We start from the raw sequence: 24527 nt of genomic DNA, 5'->3' as shown, positions 1-24527 counted from the left end.
CTGATCCGATGGCAGGAGCCAGGTACTTATCCTGGTCTCCCATGGGGTGCAGGGCCCAAGCACCTGGGCCATCCTCCACTGCACTCCTGGGCCACAGCAGAGAGCTGGCCTGGAAGAGGGGCAACTGGGACAGAATCCTGCGCCCCAACCGGGATTAGAACCCGGTGTGCCGGTGCTGCAAGGCGGAGGATTAGCCTAGTGAGCCGTGGCGCTGGCTTGTGCACATCTTTTAAAATTGCCAATTTTTTTTCTAGTACTCTCATGTGAAAGCAGCAAATTCTTCCATTTTAACCCACAAGAGTAGATCAATGAGAGGCCAAAACCCAAAGGACTGTAGAATACAGTTCAGCCCAAGAAAGTCCTGACCTAGAAACCTTTCAGTCTCAAGTATCTATCAGATAAGCATCTGCAGTAAGCCATTAATAAGTTAAAGCAGCCACTCCAGGGTCTAAAAGAATCTAGACTGAAAGAACTTAAGCAGTGGATGGAAAGATAGCACAGCAACAGCTAGACATTGACTTTAGAATTCTACCTCCATCACTTACTTTGTTTTTTTAAATATTTATTTTTATTTATTTGAAAGGCAGAGTTATGGAGAAAGAGAAGGGGAGAGATAGAGAGAGATCATCCATCTGTGATTCACTCCCCAAATGGCCACAAGGGCCATGGCTGGGCCAGGCTGAAGCCAGAAGCTTCTTCCCGGTCTCCCACATGGGTCCAGGTTCCCAAGGACTTGGGCCATCTTCTGCTGCTTTCTCAGGCATTAGTGGGAGCTGGATAGGAAGTAGAGCGTCCTTTTGTCACATGGGGCAGCTTAACCCATATGCCACAATGCCGGCCCCCATCAGTTATTACTGTCTGTGACTTCCTTACTTGATGTCATGCCTTTCTTCATTGTAAAATTGGGTTAACATTACTCCCTAGCAGAGGTTTGTATGAGGATTAAACATGATAACAAATAAAGTGCTTGGCCCTATGCCTAGCCCGTGGGAAATGTTTTAAAGGGTTTGCTATTACTGTATACGTGTAAGGAAGTAAATATTCATCCCACTGCTCTGACACTACACCCTGGAAGCCCTCATAATTGGTGCATCACGGTTGTGGTTGTCTGCAACATCTGTGACTGTGGGAAGGGTAGGACAGCATGTTTGTGGACAAGAGGTTTTTGGGATGTATCTTCAAGGGCCAATTGGTGATTTTGTCATGCTCTTCTTTTTGGCTGACTTTTGTTATGATTTCTTTTTTTTTAAAATCTATACAAATTCTTATCAGATTTGTGCCACATAGGATATGAAATATAAAAAGCCAGCGATCAAAGCACAAAACAAGTTGGTGTTTTATTGGTCTGGGATTATCTCAGGACCTCCTCTTTGGATTTCTGTTTACTAAGTAGTAGTACTGTATTAGTAAGATATCATTCGCTTTAAAGTAACAATTCAAATCAGCTTAAGAAAAGGGAAAAAAGGAAATTTATTAGACTGTGTAATTAAAAAGGAACTAAAAGAAATTTTTATGTGTTTGTCTATTTCAGTCTCCTTTTTATCCATCTCACCACACACCACACCCAGCTCCCAAATCACTAGATATGTTTCCCTATAGATTGTTTTTTGTTTATGAAGTTGTGTGTGTCTACACTGAGGAGGCAGGCACAGCTGGTAAATCTGGGGTCCCATGTGCTTCCCACTGCTGCTGTCTAGTTTAATATACCCCAATATTGAATGCTGCCAATGATACTGTCTTCACACAGCAGATTTTTTTTTTTTTACTTTTTAAATTTATTTTTCTACTCATTTATTTGAGAAGCAGAGAGATAGAAACATAGAAAGAGAGGGTTCCCATTTACCGGTTCACTCTCCAAACACCTGCAATGGCCAGAGCTGGCCTGGTGTGGGAGACAGGAGCCAGGAACTTAATCCAAGTCTCCCATCTGGGTGGCAGGAACCCAACCAACTTGAGCCATCACGTGTTGCTCTCCAGGGTCTACACTGGCAGGAAGATGGAACTGGGAGCCAGAGCTGGGAATCACAGGCAAGTTACTCAGTGTCTTATCCACTAGGCCAAACATCCACCCCAGGAAGATTTCTAATATTGCTTTTAATTAAATGTTTCTTTTACAGATATACTGTATTATGCTCATTAGTGGTAGAAGCCCCTGTCTTGAAATTCAGGTTTCATCCAACTACTTAGGCTTGACTGCTATGTGACTTTTCTTATATAACCTGTTCTCTCTCACCCACTGCCCCAAACCCCTGAGCAGGGTTACAGGATTATAGATCTAAACATCAAATGGTTATCATGAAACTCATCCTTAGTTTTTCTTCTTTATAAATCTTCTTAACTCAGAATGTTAGTTAAATGCAGAATTTGAATGTATTTGAGCCTTTTGAAGATGATCAGATCAGAATTTGAGGCTTCACATAAATCATACTAAGATGAAAAATTCCATCTTACTCATTTATTTCATGGAGCAGAGGGATGCGATCCTGGGGTGGGGGTGGGGAATGGAAGGAATGGCACAGAAGATCCAGACTTACATCTTCCCAGTTTAGAGACCGCAAAAGTAAAGGATAGCTTCTTACTCTTTTTTTTTTTTTTAAAGATTTTTTTTTTTGACAGGCAGAGTGGACAGTGAGAGAGAGAGAGAGAGACAGAGAGAAAGGTCTTCCTTTTGCCATTGGTTCACCCTCCAATGGCCGCCGTGGCCAGCGCGCTGCAGCCGGCACATCGCGCTGATCCAATGGCAGGAGCCAGGTGCTTCCTCCTGGTCTCCCATGGGGTGCAGGGCCCAAGCACTTGAGCCATCCTCCACTGCACTCCCAGGCCACAGCAGAGAGCTGGCCTGGAAGAGGGGCAACCGGGACAGAATCCGGCGCCCCAACCGGGACTAGAACCCGGTGTGCCGGCGCCGCAAGGCAGAGGATTAGCCTATTGAGCCGCGGCGCCGGCCAAGATTTATTTTTTTTGTTTATTTCAAAGGCAGTGTTACAGAGGGAGAAGGAGCGACAGAGTGAGAGAGAGAGAGAGTGAGCAAGCTTCCATCCATTGGTTCACTCCCCAAATGGCTGCAACAGCCAGGGTTGTGCCAGGCTGAAGCCAGGAGTTTCTTCCGAGTCTCACAGGGATGCAGGGGCGCAAGGGCTGAGGTCATCTTCCTCTGCTTTCCCAGGCTCATTAGCAGAAAGCTAGATCAGAACTGAAGCAGCCAGATCTCAACCGGTGTCCATATGGGATGCCAGCATTGCAGGAGGTCACTTAACCACTGCACCACAATGCCAGCTTCCTTACTCTTGCATAACAGTATATAAAATCCAAATGACCATCTCTGAGTGATCCAGCTTGAGCCCTGTATCACATGCCTTTCTGTGGACCAGTTGCTTCACTAAGGGGTAAAATATTTTGAATGCCCCAGCTGTCATTGTGTGCCATCCTGTGGCATGAGGCTCAGAATCACACCCCCACAGAACTACATAGGATGATGGAGAGGAAATTCTCAAAAGGAATGTAGGGTACTTTTTGCCAGAAGAAGAGCAAGAAATTCTGGAAAGAAAATAACAGATGCGCTAACTATAAGTAGAATAGAATTATTATCAATAGAATATGACTATTCTATTGAGGCCAAATGATATGATTTTATAGGGATGCTAGCTAGAGTAGAATATATTAACATTTGTGGCCAGGTAAAAGAAAGCAACTATCACCTGGATGTTCTCTGTTACCCTCATTTCTGTGACTTCTTTTGATCCTCAGTGTAACTCTGAAAAATGAGCAGGGCATACTCATTTTATAGTATATACTTTTCAGATGTGACACATAGAAGTACATAGAAGTATGGCTAAAAACATGTTCACAGGACAGGACTAGGTATGTTTCTGGTATATACATTAGTTGAGGAAGCAGGTGCCTTCCAGACATTCTTGAAACTTTAGACAGTTGTGAAAACATCTGGCACATGCAGGGACCCAGACATGTTCATCAGCCATGCACATAATGCCAAGGTGACATCAACTTCCCAAGGATGCTAGCATGTATGTGCATCTTTTCCCAGAGTTCTCTATCACACTAACCTTTTCCATAACTCTTCTTCCATATGCTCCAGGCAAACAGCTTATCCACTCATTCTTATTTCTAACTCTCACACCTATCTCAGTTTCTGACATGTGACAAAAACTATTTGGAGAATATTGAATTGATAGCAAACATTTATCAAATGTCAATTGTGTACATTATGCTAGCTCTTTGGGCATTAAGATAAATAAGATAGCTTTCCTACTTTGAGAAACTCATAGCCTACTGGAAAAAAGCCAACAAATAAACAATTCTGTCACTTAGGACTCTTTGGTTGCAAATGACAGAGAACAGACGAAAAGTAGCTTGAGAGAAATGAGAATTTTCCTTTTCTTTTTTCTCTCTCTCTCTCTCACACACATACACACACAAAATCTAGTATTAGGGAAGGCTTCAGACAGAGGTAACTCCAGGGCTCAAATGATCTAGTTTTGGGGCTGGCATTGTGACAGTAGGTTAAGCCTCTGCCTGCAACACCAATATCTCATATGAGTGCTGACTGCTTCCACTTCCAATTCAGCTCCCTGCTAACGCACCTGGGAAAGCAGCGGAAGGTTCCCAAGTGCTTGGGCCTATGCAGCCAGTTGGTAGACCTGGATTCCAGGCTCCTGGCTTCAGCCTGGACAGCCCCAGCTGTTGCAGCCACTTGGGGAGTGATCAGTAGATGGAAGATCTCACTCTCTCTCTGTCTCACCTTCTCTCTCTGTAACTTTGCCTTTTAAATAAATAAATAAGTCTTTAAAGAAAAATGATCTGGTTTTATCTCTGTAATGTATCTCCACTGATCTGGGGATTCATAGCAAAATTCAGCAGTGTTTCCAATCTATACATTCTCTCAAAGTAATAAAGTATAGTAGCTAAGAGTGAAAGTTAGATGTAACACGGCTTCATCAGAAACTGGCTGTGAGATGTTGATAAATTAATCAAAATTCTCTGTGCCTCAGTTCCACCAATTTTTTTTTTTATTTGACAGGTAGAGTTATAGACAGCAAGAGAGAGAGAGAGAAAGGTCTTCCTTCCATTGGTTTACTCCCCAAATGGCCACTATAGCTGGTGCTGCGCCCATCCAAAGACAGGGGCCAGGTGCATCTTCCTGGTCTTCCATGCGGGTGCAGGGGCCCAAACACTTGGGCCATCCTCCACTGCCCTCCCTGGCCACAGCAGAGAGCTGGACTGGAAGAGGGACAGCCAGGACTAGAACCCGGTGCCTATATGGGATGCTGGCACCACAGGCAAAGGATTAACCAAGTGAGCCACAGCGCCGGCCCCTCAGTTCCACCATTTGTAAAAGGAATAATAATCATATATATCCAACATGATTGTTGTGAAGAGTAAATAAAATAAGTTCGGTGTTTAGACCTCTTCCTGGCATAGAACAAGCGCTCAATAAGCATTGACTATTTCTTTATCATTACTATCATCATCATCAACTTTTAGGAGGAAAAAATGAGAGAATTTCTTTTCCAAAAATCTCAGAGAAAATCTTACTGCACTTATTGGCTCTAGTGGGATCACGTACCCAGCCCTGAACCAGACTCGTGGGAATGTTATGCACTGTATACAAGGATCGGTTTAGGCCTAATAAATGTGCTCCATCCTTGGGGCATGGAGTAAAGGGACACATGGGACACACAGACTGTGAAGAGAGGAGGGAGCAGCTCCCAGCAAGAAACTGAGGCATGGTTACCAGAAAAAGATGCACCATCTATGGGCTGGTGCTGTTGCATAGTAGGCTAAGTCTTCTCCACCTGTGGTGCCAGCATCCCATGTGGACACCAGTTTGAGTTATAATTGCTCTACCTCCTATCCAGCTCTTTGCTACTGCACCTGGGAAAGCAGTAGAAGATGGCCCAAGTACTTGGTCCCCTGAACCCACATGGGAGACCCAGAAGGAGCTCCTGGCTCCTAGTGGCTCCAGATCAGCTCCTGCCATTGCAGCCATCTGGAGAGTGAACCAGCAGATGGAAGATCTCTCACTCTCTCTGTCTCCATCTCTCCCTCTGTCTGTAACTCTGCCTCTCAAATAACTAAATATTTAAAAAGAGAGAAAGGATGCACTGTCTGCTAGCCAGCAGCAATAAGACATGGGCAGCATGGTAGACTTTACAGAAAAGTGCCGTGATCGAGGTCAGTATGAGAGCCCATCCTTGGAGCTTCTGACTCAGCCTAGGAATAACTGATTTTTTTTTTTTTTTTGATAGATAGAGTTAGACAGTGAGAGAGAGAGACAGAGAGAAAAGTCTTCCTTCCGTTGGTTCACCCCCAAATGGCCGCCACGGCTGGAGCTACGCCAATCCAAAGCCAGGAGCCAGGTACTTCCTCCTGGTGTCCCATGCGGGTGCAGTGCCCAAGCACTTGGGCCATCCTCTATTGCCTCTTCAGGCCACAGCAGAGAGCTGGACTGGAATAGGAGCAACCGGGACTGGAACCCGATGCCCATGTGGGATGCCGGCGCCACAGGTGGAGGATTAACCAAGTGAGCCACGTGCTGGCCCCCTAATTTTTTTTCTCATCAACTACCCTAACCAAAAAGGGTTAGGCTTTTTTAAAAAATTGTGATAAAATGATTTTTTAAGCAAATGGTTTAATGGCTTTATGTATATTCACATTGTTGTGCAATCATCACACCATCTTTCTGCAGAACTTATTTCATCTTCTAAAACTGAAACACTGTACCCATTAAACAAAAACTCTCCATTTCCTCTGCCCTCAGCTCTGAAATGTATCATTCTACTTTCTGTCTTTAAGACTTTGAGCATTTTAGTAAAGTAGCTTACATAAGTGGAGTCACACAATATTTGTCCTTTTGTGACTTGCTTATTTCACTGAGCATAATGTCCTCAAGGTTCATCCATGTTGTAGTATGTGTCCTTTTTAAGACTGAATAATATTCCATTGTATATATGCAACTCATTTTGTGTATTCACTCATCTGTTGATGGACACTTGGGTTGCTTCCACCTTTTGGTATTATGAATATTTTTGCTATGAACATAGGTGTCAAATATCTATTTGAGTGCGTGCTTTCAATGTTTTGGATGTATACAGGTTGAACTTTTTAAAACAAAGGAAAAAGCAACATTATTAACTAATTTTTTTCCCTTTGTTTTTGAGAGGCTGCATCAGATTCCCATACTCCCATTCCACTTATGGCTTTGATGACTCTTGCTCCATTACCAAACCATAGAATCAGTTTTTCCCCATCACCACCATGAAACCCAACAGTCTGCTTTGGAATTAGATAATACATTGAGAATGCTACCTTTCCTCAGGTGAGACTCTTTGAATGATAAGGAGGGGCATCATACTGAGAAATTTGGGTTGCCTGGGAAGAACATGCCAGCTGTGAAAAGCCCAAAGTTGTAAATTGTCAGGTGGTGACTGCCTGTGAAGGCTGTCAAGATTCCTGACAGCTCAGCTTAGAACCTAATTACTAGTTACAAAGAGAGACAGGAAAAACGTGTTGTCAGAGAGTGCCTGGTCAGAGAGAATGAGGTATGATGTCCCGGTCTCATCATCAGCCTCCTTGTTTCAACTAGAGCAAAACACATTAGTATAATTGACATTACACATGTTTGTTATTTGGAACAAAGGGACTATGTCAAACCACAAACCTGTGTCAGCTGTCTTTGGTAATCACATAAATTGAACACTGGCATTTGACCTGATTGCACACACTTCTGATATCCTTACTGCCAAAGATAATACCATCCAGTAATTAACTTTTCTCCTAGAGTTTATATGAACTTTAACCAATCTTCCTCCCTTCCTGAAGTGAAAAAGAGCAATGATCCTTTGTCCAGGTAAGGCCCAGAGAGGGAAAATAACTTACATAATATCACACAATCAGCACCCCGGCATGTTCTTTTTTTTTTTTTTTTTTTTTTTTGACAGGCAGAGTGGACAGTGAGAGAGAGACAGAGAGAGAAAGGTCTTCCTTTGCCGCTGGTTCACCCTCCAATGGCCGCCGCTGCAGCCGGCGCACCGCGCTGATCCTGGCAGGAGCCAGGAGCCAGGTGCTTTTCCTGGTCTCCCATGGGGTGCAGGGCCCAAGCACCTGGGCCATCCTCCACTGCACTCCCTGGCCATAGCAGAGAGCTGGCCTGGAAGAGGGGCAACCGGGACAGAATCCGGCGCCCCAACCGGGACTAGAACCCGGTGTGCCGGCGCCGCAAGGTGGAGGATTAGCCTATTGAGCCACGGCGCCGGCTAGCATGTTCTTTTAAAAAAAAAAAATTATTTATTTGAAAGGCAGAGTGACAGAGATGGAGAGACAGATGAAAGAGATCTTCCATTGTTGGTTCACTCCCCAAATGGCTGCAAAGGCCAGGGCTAGAATAGGCTAAAGCCAGGTGCCTGGAACTCCATCTGAGTCTCCCACATGAGTGGCAGGGACCCAAGGACTTGGGCTGTCTTCCACTGCTTTCCCAGGTGCCAGGATTAGAAATGGTGCTCTAATATGTGATGCCAGCGTGGCAGGCAGCGTCTAACCTGCTGCGCCACGAAGTCAGGCCTGCAACCCAGGCATCTGATATTCCAAAGAAAATACTGTTATACAATTTTTATAGCAACATGAGGAGACCAGCAGTCTTTACTAGGAATCCCTAAATTATGGAAAAGCAACATTAGTGTATTTACATACTAGTTTTTTTGTTTTGTTTTTGACAGGCAGAGTGGACAGTGAGAGAGAGAGAGAGACAGAGAGAAAGGTCTTCCTTTTGCCATTGGTTCACCCTCCAATGGCTGCCGCGGCCGGTGCACCGCACTGATCCGAAGGCAGGAGCCAGGTACTTATCCTGGTCTCCCATGGGGTGCAGGGCCCAAGCACTTGGGCCATCCTCCACTGCACTCCCTGGCCACAGCAGAGAGCTGGCCTGGAAGAGGGGCAACCGGGACAGAATCCGGCGCTCCGACTGGGACTAGAACCCGGTGTGCCGGTGCCACAAGGCAGAGGATTAGCCTAGTGAGCTGTGGCGCCGGCTTTACATACTAGTTTTTTACAAAGTCTTTTAGTCTTGGAAAACACACACACTTCCTACTCTGCTTTCTTTCCATAGTTCTATCAGTAGCACTTGAAACTTATTTTCAGTTTCTTGAAAACAGGGACTTATGCTTACAACATCAGATAGGGAAGAGAGAGAATTAATATTCATTGGGCACCTATTATGTTGCAGACACTGTGTCTTACCTTAATCTAATTTAACCTATAGGCCAACTGGCAAAGTATATACTCATGTATACTCATACATAGTTAGATGCCATACCAGGGATTTGGAGTGATTAGGTAAAATGCCAAGTCACACACAATAAATTTCAGAGCAGAATTGTTTTATTTTTTAAATTTTTATTTATTTATTTGAAAGGCAGAGACAGACAGAGATCTTCCATTCACTGGTTTACTTTCCAGATGCCTGTAACAGTTGAGGCTGAGCCAGAATGAAACCAGGAGTCTGGAAATCCTACCATGGGGCCAGTGCTGTGGCGTAGCAGGTAAAGCCACCACCTGCAGTGCCAGCATACCATATGGGTGCCGGTTTGAGTCCAAGCTGCTCCACTTCCAATCCAGCTCTTTGCTATGGCCTGGGAAAGCAGTAGAAGATGGCTCAAGTCCTTGGGCCCCTGCACCCATTGGGAGACCCGGAAGAAACTCCTGGCTCCTGGCTTCTCATTGGTGCAGCTCCGGCCATTGTGGCTGTGGGGAGCAACTCGGACTAGACTAAATTACTGGAATTAAGACTTATTCTATGCATCTGCTCTCCCACAATATGGCGCTGGGAGAGGAGTAAACAGCTTTTACACAGCTGCCTCCAGTTCGACCAGTAACCTGCAGGAGCTGATCCTGCTCCTGATTGGAGGAGAGCAGCGTACTCAGCATGTGGGTAGCAGAGTTGGGATTGGTGGAAGAGGACTATAAAGGAGGAGAGAGGGACCATCTAAGGGGAACACCTGAGGAACATCTGAGCAGCCCCTCGAGAGAGCCGGCCGGCAGTGTGCCGCTCCCCCGCGGAAGTGGGGAAAGTGGCAGGGTGAACCGCCCTTCCACGGAGGTGGAGGGACGGCAGCCAACCCTTCCCTGCAAACCTGGGAAGGGCCGAGCAGACAAAAGAACAGCACAGGGTCCTGTGTCGTTCCTCCGCGAAGAAGGGGAGCGACATGTGGCCAATTGGAGAGTAAACCAGCAGATGAAGATCTCTCTCTCTGCCTCTCCTTCTCTCTGTATAACTCTGCCTTTCAATTAAATAAATAAATTTTTGAAAAAAAGAAAAGAAACCCTACCATGCAGGTGGCAGGGACCCAAGTGCTTGAGCCATCACCTGCTGCCTACCAGGATACACATTAGCAAGAAGCTGGAATCAGGGACAGAACCAGGACTCCAAACCAGTCAGTCTAATTGGGTTGTGGGCATTCCAAGCAGCTGCTCAGCTGCTGTGCCTAATGCCTGCCCCTTGGAGCAGAATTTCTTTTTAAAGATTTATTTACTGGGGGAGGGGGTGCAGCGGGTTAAGCCGCTGCCTGCAACGCCAGCATCCCATTTGAGTGCTGATTCGAGTCACGACTGTTCCATTTCCAATCCACTATAATGTGCCTGGGAAATCAGCTGACAATGTCCTGAGCGCTTGGGCTCCTGCTACCCATGTGGGAGACCTGGGTGGAGTTCCAGGCCCCTGGCTTCAGCCTGGTTCAGCCTTGGTTGTAAGCCATTTGGGGAGTAAACCAGAGGATGAAAGTCTCTCTCCCTCTTTCTGTCTTTCCATTCCTCTCTCGCTCTCTCTCTCTCTCTCTCTCTCTCTCTCTCTCTGCTTTTGAAATAAAATTGATCTAGAGCTACATCCAGGTTTCCCACATATTTTACAGAGTCTCAAGTACTTGAGCCATCCTTTGCTGCCTCCCAGGCACATTAGCAAGAAGCTGGATTCTAAGTGGAGGTAGAACTCAATCCCAGGCATGGGATGCAGGTATCCCAAGAGGTGGCTTAACCCCTGCACCACGATGCCCTCCCCTCAGAGCAGAATTTTTTTTATTTGTTCATTTTTTAGAACAGTACTTTAATTCCACCTCTTTCTGGCCCAAAAGGTGGTTTCTTTGTACTACATTGTGCTTCTTTGTAGTAGAAAATGCTTTAAGGGGACTTCTAAGAGATTAAACTGATAAAATCAGCCACTCTGAACTCCCAGTGCCTTCAGTTTTTTAGTACACATATGCATTAGAGTTGCTTTACTGGAAAGAGAAGGCATTCAGGCAAAATACTCCTTCAGATTCAAGAATACTACAGAGAAGAGGGAACAGGGATGGCAAATGAGAGGAAGGAAAAGAAAAGAAGTGGACGAGGAAAAAGAGAGACCAGGAGGAGGACATGCCTGGGGAGTTTAAAGGATAGCTGGAGTTATTCTCAGATAACTTCCATCAAGACCACAGAACATGTAAAAGCTGATACTCTTCCCACCCCCACCCCCCCACTTTTTTTTTTCCTCCATTCAGGATTTATTTTCTTTTCTGTAAAAGGATTAGTAGGATGGGCTCAGTGGGAAAGGAGGCCCCTGTGGGATCCTGTTACCAGCCATCTGTGTTCTGTTCTTTACTTTTGAACAAGACGGCTCCAAACTCTGAGCTGGAGCGGGAGTTGGAGCTGCATACAGATCAGCAGAGCTGTTGCTAACAGCTCTGACGCCTGCAGGATGACTCAACCCTCTGTGCCTGGCAGAGTCAGCTGTGGTCCCCTGGAGCCTCCTACTCTAGGGGGAAAATCAGAGATGTGGGAAAGCAGCTCGCAGAAGGGGGAGGAGGAACCTTTATCTTAGGTAGGAATCAAGCTGGCAGGATAGGCTGGGACACCTTGAGTAGTCATTTAAGAATGCCAGCTGATTATGGGGGAGGGATTAAAGGTGACAGTCAGGAAAGCAGAATCCTCTATCCATTTAGCTGCTCCCCAAAAGGAGCACACTGAAGGATGGCAGTCGGCAAAAGCCATATGGCTGTGTCACCAGGAATTCAGCCCTAACACAAATCTCACTCACCTCCCTGGTGAATTTTACTCAGGTACAGGCAGCTCCTGCTGTTCCCTCGCTTTCTGAGGAATCCGTGGACTATTCCTGTTCCTCAGAGCACCGTTGACTCTCGAGAATGTTTTAGTGCTAAACCGTTGCCACCTGCAGACCCTTCCCCTGGTCATTTGCTCAGAACTCTGAGATACACGCAATGGGGAGGAAGAAGCCATGCTAGGAAGCCCCAAGGTAGCCTTCCTGTTTGTTCTAGGCTTTACTCCTTGGATATCCATCCTGCTAAGAGGCATGTTTACCCTATATCAATACATAAACACCCTGCTGTACTCCCATACCACACACAATGCCAGGTTTCCCTCAAAGAGCTTTCCTTTCAGTTGATTTCTTACCACTCACCACTAAATAGCACCCCCACCCTCACCCTCCGGTTTGGCTTCCTGTTGCCGTGGCAACTCAAAAGCAATGGGTTGACGCTGCCAATAAAGGCATCTGCAAGAGCTCCCTAAAGCCAAACTCCTTTAAAAACCATAGTAAAAGTGGAATCACCGCTATATCAACTCCCCCCAACCCCTTCACACACACACCCTCAATTGTTGGTTTTCTGGAGAGACTGCTAGTTCTTGAGATAACTGAGAAAGTTGCTGCTTTGCCCCAGATGAAAGGTTTTCATGCTTTAATACAATTCTTTTTTTAGAAACTAGACTAAAAATCTGACCAAACTACCAAGCGTTAGCACCTCTAAGGATCCAAAGAATTACAAAATAGATCTATATGTTTCATTTTTCTGTGCCTGAAGAAAGAATCTGAGTATTTGGTGTTTCAGGGCTAGAACTGCCAGCTGATTTCTCACAAAGGGCGTGAGGATTAATTTGTTTGCTTTCTGGGTTTTCTTTTGTTTTGATTCAAGAGACACACAGACAAGAGTTCCCATCCACTGGTTTCCTCCCACACTCTCCAAATACCTGCAACAGCTAGGCTGGGCTGTGTCAGGTTAAAACCAGGAATGAGAAACTCAATCCAGGTCTCCCACATGGGTGGTAAGGACCAAACTACAAGCCACCACTTGCTGCCTTCAGGGTCTGTATTAGCAGGAAGCTGGTATCAGGAGCCAGAGCCTTGAACCTGGGCACTCTGATATAAGCTGTGGGTCTCTTAACCACCAGACCCAACACCTGCCCCAGCATGGAGCTTCCTGATGCTCTCATGTAATGTGTGAAGGTGCTCTGTATGGGAGTACTCAGATATTCATAGAACTACTGTCCTTTGTCCATATTCCCCTGCAGTTCCAGGCTCTACAGTCAGACTTCCTGATTTGAATGTTTTCTTTACCCTTTACTTGCTATGTATGTATGTATGTATGTATGTATTTGAAAGGCAGAGCCACAGAGAAAGGGAGAGAGATTTTCCATCTGTTGGTTCATACTCCCCAAATGGCCAAAATGGCCAGGAACCTGGAACTCCATCCAGGTCTCCCACCTGGGTGGCAGGGGCCCAAGCATTGGGCCATCTTCTGCTGCTTTCCCAGGCACATTAGCAGGGAGCTGGATTGGAAGAGGAACAGCCAGAATTCAAGCTGATGCTCATATGTGGTGCTGATGTCACAAGCAGTGGCTTACCCCACTGTACCACTTGGCAATCTTTGTCAAGGCTTTCTTTGTGCTTCACTTTTCCCATCTGTAAAAAGTGAGGAGGGAGGAAATAGCATCCACTTCAGAGGGCTTTGATGAACTTTTTAAAATTTATTTATTTATTTGTAAGGCAGAGTGATGGGGCCCACACTGTGGCATAACAGGTAAAGCCGCCACCTGCAGTGCCAGCATCCCATATGGGTGCCGGTTCAAGTCCCGGCTGCTCCACTTCTGACCCAGCTCTCTGCTGTGGCCTGAGAAAACAGTAGAAGATGGCCCAAGTCCTTGGGCCCCTGCACTTTCGTGGACTCCCAGAAGAAGCTCCTGGCACCTTGGCTTTGGACTGGCACAGCTCTGGCCATTGAGGCCATTTGGGGAGTGAACCAGCAGATGGAAGACCTCTTTCTCTGCCTTTGCCTCTCTGCAACTCTGCCTGCCTGCCTGTCTTTCTTTCTTTCAGATTTATTTATTTATTTGAAATGCAGAGTTACAGAGAGGCAGAGGCAGAGAGAGAGAGAGAGAGGTCTTTTATCCACTGGTTCACTCCCCAGATGGCCGCAATGGCCGGAACTGCGCCGATCCAAAGCCAGGAGCCAGGAGCCTCCTCCGGGTCTCCCACGCGGGTGCAGTAGCCCAAGGATTTGGGCCATCCTCCACCAGTTTCCCAGGCCACAGCAGAAAGATTTCAGCAGAAAGCTGAATCGGAAGTGGAGCAGCCAGGACTCAAATCAGCGCCCACATGGGATGCTGGCACTGCAAGCAGCAGCTTTAACTGCCACACCACAGCACCAACCCTGACAGTTTTATTTTAAAGATATCTGTGAGGGATGGATGTTTGTTCTAGCAGTTAGGATGCTGTTTAGGATACCTGCGTCCCCTGGCAGAGTGCCTGGGTTTGAGTCTCAGCTCTGTTCCAGATTCCACCTTTCTACTAATGTTTACTCTAGGAGGTAAGCAGGTGATGACTCAAGAAATTGGGTCCCTGCTGCGCAGATGGGAGACTTGAATTGAGTTCCTGGCTCTCAGCTTTGTACAGGCCCAGTGCTTGCTTTTGTGGACATTTGGGGAATAAACTGGGGGTGAGAGATTTCTCTTTCTTTCTCTATCTCTTTCTTTCTACCTCTCAAATAAACTAAATAAATAACACACAAAAATTTTAAGATATATGAAAAAAAGCTCAAGAAAACTAATAATCCAGAAGAACAAGAGAAAGCACTTTTGGTATTTTTGGCTTGATGCTTTGTCATTAGCATGACTTAGCTATTTTCCTCCTAGCAGGGCCTCTCTTACCACTAGCGATTGGTTCCTATTCTTCAGATGGTGTGGATGCTTCTCTGCCTCACAGTTTTTATTACCTCATCACTTGCCTTCACCCCTCACAACTTTGAGTTTCTCTTGTGGCTTTCTTCAGCTGTCATTTTAGCTCTTGTTCTCATGATTAATTGAGGTATTCTCTCCTTTTTCTAACTCACACTTTAGAGAGTAAGAGAGAATTTGATCAAGCTACCCATTTTTGGTGCCAGGTATGCTGTCAGTTGCTGACCAGGTTCTGGATTGGCCACCATGGCTTCAGTTGCCAATTCTGATCCAGTTAGGTTAAGTGAAAGGGACTCCATGGGACATGGCTGTGGCTACCTAGGGCTTCTCTTCCACAGAAGTTGTAGGCAGGAACATTTCTCTGGGAAAGGAAATATGATTGTAACAGTCATGATGTTCTGTGCAGAACAGAAAGAAGAAACACCATGTACAAAGAGTGTGGAAAAGAAAAGTGCAGTGAATTGGGAGTTCATTCAATGGCTGTTTATTGAGGGATTGCTAAATGTCAGTCACTACGTCATGAATGGGTAACCAGTGCTATAATGAATGCTAAGATGCTGTGGGAGGCCATTACAGGGCCACTTGACATGGGGTATCAAGAAGGGAAGATGGAACTTCCTTCAGAGGAAGAATATTTCCACATTCCAACCAGAAAGAGGAATAGGAATAAAAAAGATCATGGGTGGGGCCAGTGCTGTGGCACTGCAGGTTTAGTCACTGCCTGCAGTCCCGGCATCCCATATGGGTGCTAGTTTAAGACCTGGCTGCTCCACTTCTCTGGCTGGGAGGGCAGTGGAGGATGGCCCAAGTACTTGGGTCCCTGCACTCAAGTGGGAAACCCAGATGAAGTTCCTGGCTTTGAAGACATCTAGCATTGCAGCCACCTGTGGAGTGAACCAGCAGATGGAAGATCTCTCTCTCTACCTCTCTCCTCTTTCTCTGTAACTCTGACTTTCAAGTGAATAAGTGAGTCTTAAAAAAAAAAAAATCAAATAAAAAAAGGGGGGGGTGATGCATGGCACATTCCAGGATCTGAAAGAACCTTCACAGGCTGTCAGAAAATGAAGGGGAATAGCAAGAGATAGGCAGGGACTACCTCATTAAAGTTCTAATAATTGTGGCTTCCAATTACTGAACACAGAACTGAGCAATGTGCTAATCATTTTATTTATGTTAGCTTATTTAATCCTCCCCACAACTCTATGAGGTATGAATAATTACTGTTTACATTTTCAGATGAGGAAACCAAACCTTAGTGAGAGTTAGTAACCTTATGATCACATAACTAGCAATAGCCCAAACTATTAACAACTAAATTATATTTATTTTGTGGGCCATGTTGAGGATATCACGGTATTTATTTTAAGACCAATGGAAAATCTTTGCAAGTTTTTCAGCATATTTGCTTTTCAGAAAGATCACTCTTGCTGCAGAATATAAAATGGATTACAGGGGGAAACAGGTATAGTAGGGGATCACTTGGCACTTGGGATGCTATTATGACCAGGTGAGAGATGGCAGTAACCTGGACTAGAATGGTAACAGTGACATGGCTATAATTATTCATGTCTTATTGTGATCAGTAAATGTTTAGTGAACTTCCAGGAAGAGTGCTAGGCCCTAAGGGTGTAACAGTGAACAAGTTATATATGATTCCTGCCCCCATAGGGCTTATTACCTAAGAGACAGAATGAAAGGTTGGTGCTGTGCTTTAATAGGCTAAGACTGCCTGCGGAGCCGGCATTCCATATGGGCACCAGTTCTAGTCCCAGCTGCTCCTCTTCCCATCCAGCCCTCTGGTTATGGCCTGGGAAAGTAGTGGAAGATGGCCCAAGTGCTGGGGCCCCTGTACCCACGTGGGAAACCCAGAGGAAGCTCCTGGCCCCTGGCTTTGGATTGACTCAGCTCCAGACATTGTGGCCATTTGGGGAGTGAACCAGTAGATGAAAGACCATTCTCTCTGTCTCTCCCTCCCTGTCTGTAACACTGTCTCTCAGATAAATAAATAAAATCTTGAGATAGAGTGAATGTGAATCAGTGATGAGCTGAATGTGGTAGAGATGAAAAAGAAGTAATCTGAGGTAATTCAGTGACTTTTGCTTATCTCCAGTGCCTACACTCCTTCTACCACACAAAGGCTTTTCAAAAAGTTCATGGAAAAATTGAATTCAAAGAGGTTTATTTGGGTGTAAAAATATTTAAATATTTTTTAAAGATGTATTTATTTACTTGAAAGGCAGAGTTACAGAGAGGCAGAGGCAGAGGCAGAGAGAAAGAGAGAAATCTTTCATCTGCTGGCTCTCTCCCCCAGTGGCCCTGTCAGAGCTGGGCCGATCCGAAGCCAGAAGCCAGGAACTTCTTCTGGGTCTCCCACACAGGTGCAGGGGCCCAAGGACTTGGGTCATCTTCTACTGGTTCCCCAGGCCATAGCAGAGAGCTGGGTCAGAACTGAAGCAGCTGGGACTCGAACTGGCTCCCATTGGGATGCCAGCACTGCAGGAGCAGCTTTACCTGCTTTGCCACAGTGCCAGCCCCATAAAAATATTTTGAAATCCACTTGTGGCTTTTCATTATACACATTTCCATGAACTTTTTTTCTTTAATTTTGATATATTTCTTGTTGAGGGGAGAGGGGGAGAGATCTTCCATCACTAGTTCACTCCTCCAGATGCTTGCAATAACCAGGACTGGGCCAGGCTGAAGCCAAGAGCTTTGAACTCCATCTGTGTCTCCCATGTGGGTGGCAGGGAACCAACTACTTGGGCCATCATTTGCTGATCACCTGCTGATTCCAGGGTCTGTTTAAGCAGGAAGCTTGGACAGGGAGTGGAACTGGGACCTGAACCTAAGCACTCCAAAATGAGGTGCGAGCATCCTGAGTGGCAGTTTAACTGCTGTGCTGAGTGCCTGCCCCTCCAGGAACTCTGTGAAGACCCAACATATGCATGGAGTTCAGAACCTTTCTGCAGCAAAAGAAACTTATCTTTTCATTCCATTTAATTGAACATTTTGAATACCCCGTGTGTCTACAAAGGATTGTGTGTTAGATGGGGAGCAGGGAGCCATAGGGTGAAGTTTGGAGGGAAGACCAAGGACAATTTGGAATGAGCCTTGTATGCTATTCTCATCAGTTTAGACTTTATTCTGGAGACTTCAGGGAGCCACTGAAAATATGTGAGCAGGGAAATAGCTTGGACTTATTGGCATATCAGCTTCCTCTCTAACACTTAAAAATTCCTCCAGGGGCCGGGGCTGTGGCTCAGTAGGTTAATCCTCCATCTGCGGTGCTGGCATCCCATATTAGGCACTGGTTCTAGTCCTGGCTGCATTTCTTCCCATCCAGCTCTCTGCTATGTTTGTTTTTTTTTTTTTTTTTTAATTTTTGACAGGCAGAGTGGACAGTGAGAGAGAGAGAGAGACAGAGAGAAAGGTCTTCCTTTGCCGTTGGTTCACCCTCCAATGGCCGCCGCGGCCGGCGCGCTGCGGCCGGCGCACCGCGCTGATCCGATGGCAGGAGCCAGGAGCCAGGTGCTTTTCCTGGTCTCCCATGGGGTGCAGGGCCCAAGCACCTGGGCCATCCTCCACTGCACTCCCTGGCCACAGCAGAGGGCTGGCCTGGAAGAGGGGCAACCGGGACAGAATCCGGCGCCCCGACCGGGACTAGAACCCGGTGTGCCGGCGCCGCTAGGCGGAGGATTAGCCTAGTGAGCCGCGGCGCCGGCCCTAGCTCTCTGCTATGGCCTGGGATAGCAGTAGAGGATGGCCCAAGTCCTTGGGTCCCTGCACCCATTTGGGAGACCCGGAAGAAGCTCCTGGCTCCTGGCTTCCGATCAGTCCAGCTCCCGCCGTTGTGGCCATTTGGGGAGTGAACCAGCAGATGGAAGACCTCTCTCTCTGTCTCTCCCTCTCACTGTCTGTAACTCTACCTGTCAAATAAATAAATAAATAAAATCTTTAAAAAAAAATAAAAGTTCCTCCAAAGCTAAATCACCAGTTTAAGAATGAGGATGCCCTGATCTTTTTTTTTTTTTTCATACTCTGTCCTCTAGTGGCAAGAGGAAAAACAGCAAGCTCAAGCTCTAACCCCACAGGTTAGTAAGGACCAGGCAGCTTTGATTTGCCCTCAAAGTCATTCCTCCTGTATGGCTCAGGAAGTTTTGTTGCTCAGTTTCCAGCAGAGTATCCATTCATCCCGATTTCCCCTAGCTCACTGACACAGCTATGGCTCTGAGTGACAGCTGTCTTCCGGGAACTCTTACCAGCCTGGTTCCCAACCTCTCAACTGACAACTGCATTCTGGGTCGCTTTGGAGCGCCCTTGCTGTGCAGATCTCTGTCAGCAGCCATGAGGAATCAGCAAAAGCGAACACTGCTGCCCTCAGGTGGGAACCTGGTGAAGTGCGCATTGCGCTTTTGGAACCCTTCCCTCTCAGAAAGATGATTCTTTAAACTTATTAAAGTCCTAGTACGCATCTGCTTCCTTCACATTTGAGTTGTGAAAAGGATAAGGCCTCCTTTGCCTCAAATTTAAGGAAGCAATGTGGAGGGAGAACAAACAGAAGTTCCTCTTCTCTGTGAATTTCATTGTCATCATCATCACCCTTTCACCATTTGAGCACCAGACACCGAAAACAACTTTGCAAAGGCTTGAAAATAGAAGGCATGAATTTCAATTTTTAAAAAAGGATTTATTTATTTATTTGAAAGGCAGAGCAACAGAGAGAGGGAGAGACAGAGAAAGAGAGATCTTCCATCCACTGGTTCGTTCCCCAAATGCCCACAACAGCCAGGACTAGGACAGGCCAAAGCTAGGACAGGCACTCCATTCAACCCTCCTGCATTCTTGGTAGGATTTAAGTACTTGAGCCATCATCTGCTGCCTCCCAGACACATTAGTTGGGAGATGGATTAAAGTGGAAGCAGTTGAGACTCCGACCAGGCACAGGATTCAGCCGTCTTCAAGAGGCAGCCCAACCCACTGTGCCACAATACCTGCCTTGGATTTTGATTGTTTGTTGCAGCAAAATGAACATCTTATATTTTATTTTTATTTTCATTTTATTTGGAAGGCAGAGACAGAGACAGGCAGACAGAGGTTTTCCATCTGTTAGTCCTCTCCCCAAATGCCTGCAATAGCAGGGGCTGGGCTAGGCTAAAGCCAGGAGCCCAAAGTCCATCTTTGTCTCTCACATGGATGACAGGGACCCAAGTAGTGGAGCCATTGCTTGCTGCCATTCAGAGTTGCACTAGCAGGAAGCTGGGATCAGAAGCAAAGTCAGGACTTGAATCCAGGTACTCTGATATGTGATGTGGGTATCCTAAATGCTGTGCTAAATACCCACCCCTAACTTATCTTTTAATTCCATGTTCTGCAGTCTTTTTGAAGTACCTTCATGTAGGGCAAGCTTTGCAAGAATGTCTCCTGCTTTCTTTAAAGAGATATTCTCTTTCACTACTTTATAGCCAGTCCCTATGCCCCCAGAGTCCTCATGTTTTAAGATACAGCTCTGATAATATCCATCTTAGGAGTCTTATTAATCTATGCAGCTTAGAAACAAATACTGGAATTGCTTCTCAAAAGTTCAGATTGATTTAAATATCCACTGGCAATATCCCTTTGGCATCCTCTCCAGTTTTAAAGAACTTGGGTCACCATCTCCTCCACTCATTGACTCAGCACTTAGTGGCAAAGTGACCCTTTAAATCTCATCTCAGCTAAGAAAGCTTCTCTACCTCCCAATATTGTGATTTTATGAATTAAACACTGATGCTTTTCTGACTTCACACATATATACCACCCACAGACAATTTATTCCACAATTTCTTTTAAAGCCAGGGGCTTTAAGATTTCTGACCGACAGATCCCTCCCCCATCCAAGCCCTCTATTCATCCAGGAATTTGTGATGGAAATAGTACTGCATGCTAGAGTAGAGCTGCATACCAGGGCTGCTGAGAGTGGAGTGGCTGTTGCCATGGGGGCAAAAGCGTTTGTACAGCACTGCTGTGAGGTAGTAGGAAGGCAGAAGAAGGCCCAAGGGTTGTTTAGATTCAGAGCTGAATAGAGGGATAACAGAACTAGCCCCCTCATTTTACAGATGAGGAAACTGAGGCCCCAAGGCTAAGTTAAATAACTTACTCTAGGCTCTTGGGCAGGTTAGAGACAGAGCTGTGCCTCTTGCAATGTATCACTCTCTTCAATGAAATAGCCACACTGGTTCTGGCTGAGTGAATGCTTCTCCAGCCAGTTCTGCTAAAGTCACTGTGCTATTGCAGCATCCTCAACCCCAGGTAGAAGGGCCAGGAAATGTGAGACTGGCAACAATGGATATGTAAATATCTTTGCATTTGTATGCATGCCTATGCTTGCATCAAATTACAAGTGCACACCTGAGGGTGATTGTGCTGACTGGCTATTTGTGTAGCTCTCTGGTTACTGAAAGTCATTAGACCTCAGTTTCCTCAGGAGTGAAATTCAAATAAGAAATAATACTTATCTCCGGGCCGGCGCCACGGCTCACTAGGCTAATCCTCCGCCTTCCGGTGCCGGCACACCGGGTTCTAGTCCCGGTCGGGACGCCGGATTCTGTCCCGCTTGCCCCTCTTCCAGGCCAGCTCTCTGCTGTGGCCAGGGAGTGCAGTGGAGGATGGCCCAGGTGCTTGGGCCCTGCACCCCATGGGAGACCAGGAGAAACACCTGGCTCCTGCCATCGGATCAGCGCGGTGCGCCGGCCGCAGTGCGCCGGCCGCGGCGGCCATTGGAGGGTAAACCAACGGCAAAAGGAAGACCTTTCTCTCTGTCTCTCTCACTGTCCACTCTGCCTGTAAAAAAAAGAAAAAAAAAAGGAATAATACTTATCTCAAAGGAATAAATGAGGAGTCCACTGCAAGTTAAGCAGCCGCCTGCAATGCCAGCATCCCATATGAGTGCTGGTTCCAGTCCTGGCTGCCTGTCCAGACCACTTGTGATCCAGCTTCCTGCCAATGTGCCTGGGAAAGCAACTGAAGATGGCCTAAGTGCTTGGGCCCCTGCCATCCCTGTGGGAGATCCAGGAGTTCTAGGCTTCTGGCTTTGGCCTTGCCCAGCTTTAGCCTTTGTGGCCATTTGGGGAGTGAACCAGTGGATGGAAAATCTGTCTTTTCCAATCTCTTCTCTCCCTGTAACTCTGCCTTTCAAATAAATAAAGATATCTTTAAAAAAAAGAAAAAGGTTAAATGAGATGATATAGTATTTAAAGTACTTAGCATAGTAGCTGGCTACTATAATACGTGTTTGATATGATACTGTTTCTGTTATGTCTTTTTGTAGTGGAATGTATCAGGGACTGTCCTCAAGGTACTGAGCTAAATGCTTTAATTTTTTCATTTAATTTTTACAGCAACCCTTTGAAGTAGAGTTCTTCATTATCTATGCAATGCCAATGAGAAAACTAGGCATAGAGAGGTGAGCAACTTGCTCGGAAGCTGCTGAGCAAGAATCAAAACCATGTGTGTTTAATGTTGATGAGCAATCACATTGTTGTACCTCTCTCATAGAAAACAGAGGATAAGTTTTCTGTTCTATTTTTGATTTGCTCTCTCCAAATACATTAGATGCATATTGTATGCATAGGTACATGTTGCATATACCTATTACCCATAGAAATATATTTTAATTAAACCCATAGAAACTGTAAGCAAATGGTTTGTTTTCATCCCTCTTTTATTACAGGTTTTTTTTTAAATTAATATTTACTTATTTGAGAGGCAGAGAGACAGTTTACTCTCCAAATGCCCACAAACAGCCAATAGTGCCAAAGGAAGGAGCCTGGAGTTCATATGTAGATGTGGATGTAGAAGGCAGGAATGCAGCACTAGAGCTATTACGACTGCCTTCCAGGATCTGCATCAGTGGAAGCTGGACTCAGGAGCTGGAGCTGAGTATTGAACCTGAGCACTCGGACGTGGGACACAGGCATCCTAACTGGATCCTGATCGAAGACCAAATATTTGCCCCTTTTATAGCTTTTTATAGAGACCCTACTTAGCCATTTTGCACAAGAGACAAATCCCCAATGACTGAATGGCATTTTATTAGATAGTCTGTTGTTTCAAAATTCCTAGTCAGTCCTGATGAGACCCATGGAAAAATAGCAAAGCAGAATCACATCACCAAATGCTTGGTAAACTAGTAGGCCATCTCTCCTTCAGAATCTCTGCCGGTATAAGAGGTAGCCATTAAAGATTTTCCCTTAATTAATATTTTCCCATTCCAGTTAAGAACACACATTTTAAGATCCTTTCTAGTTTAACCTAAATTTCTCTTCAAGTTACACCATTTGGCTGCTATCAAATCAGTCTCAGACTTTTGTTGTTCTTGACTGTTCCACTTTTATTTCTCTTCTCTATTATCTCACAGTGATTTTTTCTACTCCTATACCTTCAACTATCCCTACTTTAAGGACATAACTACCATATTAATCTTATTCATTCAATAAACATTAATTAACTTCTTGCTACAATCTGGATCTCATTTATCCAATCAGACCTCTGTCCTTAGCTCCAGTCCAGATGTTGGTGGAATGCCATCTCTGACATGCCTGTAACACTAGCTCTTGGGCAAGAAAGTACCTTGTCTTCTGTACTTCAGTCTTGGCATTCTCTCTCTGATCCTCCTTACACTTACATTAGCTATCCATAGTCTCTGGAATTCTCTGCACTGACTCTGCAGATCTAATCTCAGTAGCATTTGGAGTCATGCTATAAATAACTAAGGTTAGAACTCCAAAGTCAATAAGACCCGAAACTAAATTATCATCTTCATCACAGAATTCATTTAAAAGGTATCCAGAGGTTGTCCCAAAAGCTAATAATGAAACATGATAAACCCTGAGCAAAGGCAAATGTGTTAGATACATCTGTTCTTCAAAAGCCATATACATTCTCAAAGAAGCCTCTCCTTGATTTTTTTCTTACGTGGAAAAATGAAGAAATCCAGGAATGGAGTGAAAATTCAATGAAATCAGAGTTCCTCTGACTGACTACTTGGGCTTTTGAGAAAGTTCGGGGGCCAGCACTGTAACACAGCGGGTTAAAGCCCCAGCCTGCAGTGCCTGCATACCATATGGGCGCTGGTTCGAGTTCCGGCTGCTCCTCTTCTAATCCAGCTCTCTGCTATGGCCTGGGAAAGCAGTAGAAGATGGGCCAAGTGCTTGGGCCCCTGTACTCACGTGGGAGACCTGGAAGAAGCTCCTGGCTCCTGGTTTCAGATCAGCTCAGTTCTGGCTGTTGTGGTCATTTGGGGAACAAACAAGTGGAATAGAAGGCCTCTCTCTCTCTCTCTCTCTCTCTCTCTCTCTGGTTCTACCTTTCTCTGTAACTCTGTCTCAAATAAATGAAAAACAGTTCTTTAAAAAAAAAAGATCAATGTTTGGGGCTGGCTTTGTGGCATGATGGGTTAAGCTGCCACATCTCTCTCTCTCCCTCTCCCTTGCTCTTTCTGTAACTCTACCCTTAAATAAATAAACTAAATCCTTAAGACA

General features: G+C 45.5%; 1 protein-coding gene across 1 annotated transcript in view; it reads left to right on the top strand.

Annotated features, from left to right (window-relative positions):
• The window catches only part of NUFIP2 (nuclear FMR1 interacting protein 2), a 145181-nt gene that overhangs the window by 8159 nt on the left and 112495 nt on the right, over positions 1-24527 (top strand). The window lies entirely within an intron of this gene.

The sequence above is a fragment of the Oryctolagus cuniculus genome, chromosome 17 (genome assembly GCF_964237555.1).
Source record: "Oryctolagus cuniculus chromosome 17, mOryCun1.1, whole genome shotgun sequence".
Taxonomy (NCBI): Eukaryota; Metazoa; Chordata; class Mammalia; order Lagomorpha; family Leporidae; genus Oryctolagus; species Oryctolagus cuniculus.
The sequence above is the reverse complement of the archived record's forward strand: the minus strand, read 5'-3'. Positions and strand labels throughout refer to the sequence as shown.